The sequence below is a fragment of the Amblyomma mixtum genome, chromosome 4 (genome assembly GCF_055824585.1).
Source record: "Amblyomma mixtum isolate Tamu chromosome 4, ASM5582458v1, whole genome shotgun sequence".
NCBI lineage: Eukaryota > Metazoa > Arthropoda > Arachnida > Ixodida > Ixodidae > Amblyomma > Amblyomma mixtum.
Window position 1 is genome coordinate 95,950,780 of NC_143015.1, and position 6,000 is coordinate 95,956,779.

General features: G+C 46.3%; 1 pseudogene; it reads right to left on the reverse strand.

Annotated features, from left to right (window-relative positions):
• Positions 1-4,425: 4,425 nt before the first annotated feature.
• LOC149347497 (legumain pseudogene) lies at positions 4,426-5,751 on the reverse strand (annotated as a pseudogene).
• Between the last annotated feature and the right edge of the window lie 249 nt (positions 5,752-6,000).

A 6,000-nucleotide genomic window follows, 5' to 3' on the forward strand; every position in this document is an offset into this window, starting at 1 on the left:
ATACTAGGGGAGGCCCCTACTCGGCGTTGCCGAAGATGCGTTGCATCTCACCTTAGCCCAGAACCCCGCTTCCAGCTCCGGGGCCCGGTTTTAAAGCCTTAAAGGCCCAGCCCACATTCGGTAACTTCCAATCATGTTGTGCTCTCAACATGATTGGTTCTTCAAGGGCCTGGCCAGCCCTCCAGCTGCCGTAAAGTAGAGCACTCTCTCCACCACAAAATAAAAACAAACACAAATAGACATCCGTGCCAGCACGTGTGCGAATCAGTACCGCGGGTGGGGGGACACCCGTATACATGCCGGCGCGTTCGCGAGCGGCCGCGTTCCCTGAAAGGAGACGCTTCGCTTTGAGCACCCCCAGCCGCGTCCCGATGACCCCCGCGAACGCTACCGAACCCTTACACACATAATCGTATACAACTAATGGTCTACGTCAAAACAATAGTGTTGAATCACTCGCGCGCTAAACCTGCGCAACATGTATGAGTGGCCTGACTGGTAGAATATTCGGCTTCGAATAGCGAGGCACACAAGAGCTGGCATGTGCGGGGGGTTCACTTTGTAGGAAAAATGGCAGAGGGACAGCCGAGGACATATGTCGCACACGTATCCTCAAATTGGCAAGGGGAGGGGGCGGAAGGAAGGAGGATTGAGAGTACCAGTACGTACAATTGTGCCCCCATGCCACGCCTCTTGAGAGGAATCCTCTTAATATCTATAATCCTCCTATAATCTATAAGTAGAAACCTTAATTCAAACTTTTTGCAATTTTATGTCAACCTTCGATTCGGTACTAGAGATTTAGCGCCAGGCATATTTTCATGATTCGAGTGTTATCTAGCACGAAACAATGAAAGCAATCTGTCTCTATATGAAAGTAGTGCTTTCTTTTCGTTGTATCTCTACTACCTGTATCTCTGTTCTTATCTGTGTTAGCCTTTTATTGGTACCTGTATCGGATTTGTATCGGCATATTAAGATGGATGGTACCAGCTAAGGCTTTAGTATTTGAAGACATATTTATTCTCATATACAGGCGATGGATTTCTTTCTGTAATTAGCTTTCTTCTTCAGGCGTTTTCCTTGTTGTTCAACACGCCTGAACTGTTTTTCATGAAGACGGGCGGTGGGGGCAAAACGCGACGTAAGGATGTAACTCTTCATTTAATTTTTGTCGAACGATATCAACAAATACAGCCAAACTATGCGTAACGGTCCTGTCACCAAGGTCACTAAATATTAAAAGGCCAGCGAAAAAAAGAGCACGAGAAAATTTTGTAAAATAAAAACTTTAAATTCTCACATTTTGCTGTCTCACCGAGCGGTAATACATAGCAGTGCATGAGGCAAAATGCAACTCCCTTAGAAAAATTCATAAATTACTTATTCTTGCAAACAATGCCCATGAAGCTCGCTCCATGGAAACCAAGACAATCTCTGCGTGTCTACTCGCATGGCGAACAATGTATCCATACAAAACCTGGCGGAATTTTGTTTCATGACAGTCTACAGACTGGGGGGTCCTACATTAAGGCTTCGCTCGTGCCCTGCCTACACGACTTTGTATAATTTCTTGCTGCTTTAGATTTTATTTTGTTTTGGTTCCCAAATGTTGCATTTTCACTCGGTCCAGTCGAATGAGCATGTTATTTGGCTCTGTTGGCAGTGCGTGAACACGAAGCTTTGAATATGATTTCAGGTCCGACCGAATAGAGCCTACTCCATTGTAAAACGCGCTGTACAAGTAGCGGATCTTGCCCGCAGAGAAGAGTGTGCCTTCAGGCTAAAAGTAAATTAATGCAGTTCGTTCCTTCTTATATTTACGCCCTGAAGTACGCCACAATGTCCCATTTTTCCCCTCGTGTAGCCTACTGGTAAAATAATCCTCTAATGAGTTTGGTTCATGAGGGTCTAATGTCAGAAATCGACTGACGCTATGAGGGACGCTGTAGTGAACGGTTCCGGAAATTTCAACCACTTGCGGTTCTTTAACGTGTACTGACATCGCACAGTACACGGGCCTCTAGAATTTCGTCTCCATCGAAATTCGACCGCCACGGCCGGGATCGAACCCTCGTCTTTCGGATCAGTAGCCGAGCGCCACAACCGCTGAGCCATCGATGCGGCAATCCTCTCTTGACAACGTGAGGCACATTCTTCTGAAATTATGAGTAAGGTAAGATTAATAGCAAGCTGTTATATCCAAACACTAAGGTTACTCCAGGGCTTTTTGTCGGCTGAGGGGGAGAGTAGTGGGAAGTGTAACTTGCTGAAATACACTCTTTTTTTTCTGTCATTTTCGCTCAGCACGACTCAATTTGCGATTTTTTCGATGCTTCAAAAAAGAAACAATCACGTGAGCCTTACCATTACAAGTAGAGGACACGCGAAAGTCCATTCCTTATAAGTATCTTGTTAAGTGCATAGCACATTTAGGAGTTAGCGGGTGCTAAGTACCTGCATTGCGCATTTTTTTCCACTACCGGCTAATACGACGGTAAAATGGTAAATTGGTACATTGGTTTTTGAGGAAAGAAAATGGCGCAGTATCTGTCTCACATATCTCGGCGGACACCTGAACCGCGCCGTAACGAAAGGGAGAAAGGTGGGAGTGAAAGAAAAAAGACCGGCCTCTTAGTTTTCGCCTCAGACTGGTCGCAGTCAGGTTATGTCGTAATCATGAGAAAAGAATTTATTTAGCTATTGATCACTGCGCGAGGCAGACAATTGTACTCGAAACAACGAGCATCAACCATTTATTGTAGTTATACACATTCAATATTCGCACCACTGCGAGCGACACACATTAAGAAGCAGATAGTTACGTTTTCATAAATATTTGCATTGTGACAGACTGAGAAATTTTAAAATGCCGCAGTGTGTACTCCCAAATGAATAACGTATATTTTATCGTAATGCTCACAGCAATTTTTTTTTAAGAAATCGTGATTCTATCAGAACGAAGTAGCCTTTTGAGAAATCATGCCATTTGGAATTTTCACTAATACAATGAGCCTTTCGGTTTGAAAATATTCCTCCAAACTGCAGTGGTCTGACAGTTGTTTTCACTTGGCTTCAATAATTATAGTAGTACAACGTTACGCATGCATTCCTGTGCGCTTCGCGACCGTCTGCGAAACTCCAGCTTTTTTGTGCCGCAAACCGAACAAGATTTTTCTGCTACCCTGAATAATATTACTAAAGGCTTCGACCAATAGGCGAGGAGTGCAAAAAAAAAAAAAACTCCCTCCAAGGCTTCCGCTGGATCTGTAATTATTTTTTGCCGATATCTTCAGAGGGCGCAACAAGTTCACGGCAAAGTTGCCTTTCAGAAAATGATGCTACCTGCGGCTTCTTGGACAAATGTGCATCGCACCCGCCACAACATTACCTGCAGGTTAACGTTCTCCTAACATTATACTGCACTTAATAAACTTTAGTTAAGGCGAAGAAGGCTCTGATAACGGCGCTCGAGGTGTTTTAATCAACTTACTGTTTAATGCTGAGGAAACGTTGGGTACAACATTTTTTATAAGTTTTGTTCTCCCTGGTAGAAGCACATGCATACATCATTTAGGTTCATCACTAAGGGTTTATCAATGAACAGCTCGGTCAGAACACCACTGCAACTTCTTCAATATAGAGCTCACATGTCCATAATAAGTTTCGTGGAGGAGATGTTTGCCGTGAAGCTCCAAAGGGCCGCTTTGGGTAGAATATCATGCACTCTCTGTTCAGGTTTGGTTTGGTTTGGTTTATTGGGGTTTAACGTCCCGAAGCAACTCAGGCTATGAGGGACGCCGTAGTGGAGGGCTCCGGAAATTTCGACCACCTGGGGTTCTTTAACGTGCACTGACATAGCACAGCACACGGGCCTCTATAATTTCGCCTTCATCGAAATTCGGCCGATGAAGGCGAAATTCTAGAGGCCCGTGTGCTGTGCGATGTCAGTGCACGTTAAAGAACCCCAGGTGGTCGTACCATCCTAAGTAAGGGGAGATTGTTTTCTTCAACATTTACAATATGCGACCAAAGCAGAATCTCGTCATCGTTTCTTTTCGAACCGTGCACAAACAATAAACGTATAAGTTCCGCGCAATGCATACCCTTGTCAGAGAGTAGGGTCCGTTGCCTTAAGAGCAAAATAATGGACGAAAAATAAAACAGTGTAAATTATCGCGCACCAAAGCGAACCACTGCACTCACTATATACATTTCCTAAATATAAGCTATAGAAAATATACTACAGAGAAACATGCCGAGAAAAACGCATATAAACGCTTATCGCTTCACTTGCAACCTTTCCTAAACACATGTTGTTAACATAAAAAAAAAACGCCAATATTTTCTTATATTCCTCACTTCTTTTGGAATTCATGTTTGTGAAGCACCTAGAAGCTTCTGCTGAAACACATATAGCTACCTCTAAGCTATGCCCGTAACGGATTCATGGGTGCAAGCCTTGTCCATGGCAGCCGTCAGCACCGCAAGGGTGTACCCGGAATCGCATGCGTTGGCCAAAACGTGGAGGTGCTCGAGCGCGTAGGTATGCTTATAAACGCTAGAACAACGTTCACTGAAGTAGAGCACGGCATCTTTGTAGCAGTCAAAGTTTGTCACAACCCTCTTGGTCGACAGGAGTGCTTTGGTAGCATTTCCGCTCGCCTGGGAAACATACTTGGCGATCTTTGCGATTTTCGTCTCTACGAATTGCCTCTCCTCGAGGGTCTGGTTGAGCTTTTCCTGCAGAGACATCCGTCGGACCGGGTCTGTGGCATCCGCTATTTGGTGCTCCAGGACGGCGACAGACGTGTCACAGTCAGGAGTGCCCCCGCACAGCAAGAATGGAAAACGGAACGGTTTCACTATCTTGTCCCCCTGGAAGTCACCAACTTTGAGGACTCCCATTGCGTCATCGCCGTACTGCATCACGTGACTCCTTTTGGTTTCGGCTTTGACGAACTCGTACTGTTCGGAGAGGCTCCTGGTTTTTAGATCCTGTGCGTCCGAATCTTCCATCCAGTTCGCGCTGTACTTGTTACCCAAGTACGCCCCTCTCTGTGCGTCCCAGTAGCAAGCGTAGGACGGCTCGAAAGGATTCGCCGCCGTTGTGGCATAGATGTCGACGTCTTTTGGAAGGATGCTGTCGAACATGGATCCGGATTTGCAAGCCTCAACGTAGATGGTCATCTTGGCGTACCTCTTTGCTGCGTGCATTGTATTGAGCACATTAACAAAGTCCGTCGCGAACAACGCTTCGCCATTAGGGAATCTGACCAAGCCCGTAGTACCGTGGCCCGAGAAGTAGATGAAGATGTGGTCTTTGGATCCACTGGCGATGACCTTTTTGCTACCACCTTTGATCTTCTTTCCCTGAAGTATCTGGAGGAAGTTAAATGGTGTCACCAGTGCTCCCGTGTAGTCCTTAGGCACTCCCTTGTAGACATCTGGTCCGTCCGGTCGGTTGAATAACCTCCTCGGCTCCGGGTTCTGTGGGTTCTGGGCGATATCGTCGTACATCATGACAACGATGCGCCTGTCGGGAATGCCGTGCCTGTGCAGTACCTGGTAAGCGTGGCAGATGTCCGCTTGGTGACGATAGTTTTTGTACGTTTTAGACCCAGCCACAAGTATAGCCCACTTATTCGGGCTACCCGCGTTCAGTTCATCCGAATTATTAATGTTATCCGGCAAGGGGCTGAAATTCGACGCCCATGTCAGAAAAGAAACAAACAGTGTCCACAGGTCCATGGCTGCTCTGTCTGCGGGAGGCTGGGAGACCCAGAGGCTCCTTTTAAAGGAACCGTCACGCGCACTGTGGTCATCGCGTTGAGAGCACGGCGCCCGTAGATAGTGCACGTTGTACTGCTTGCCGGCACACTTTGAGCGAAAGATTGCGCTTATCTGCTAGGAAAGGGCCGCCGATGGACACTTTGCGAGGCTGGAACGGTCGTGTAGAGTTGCTGACTGTTTATGAGAGCCTAAAATATGGCGCCACCT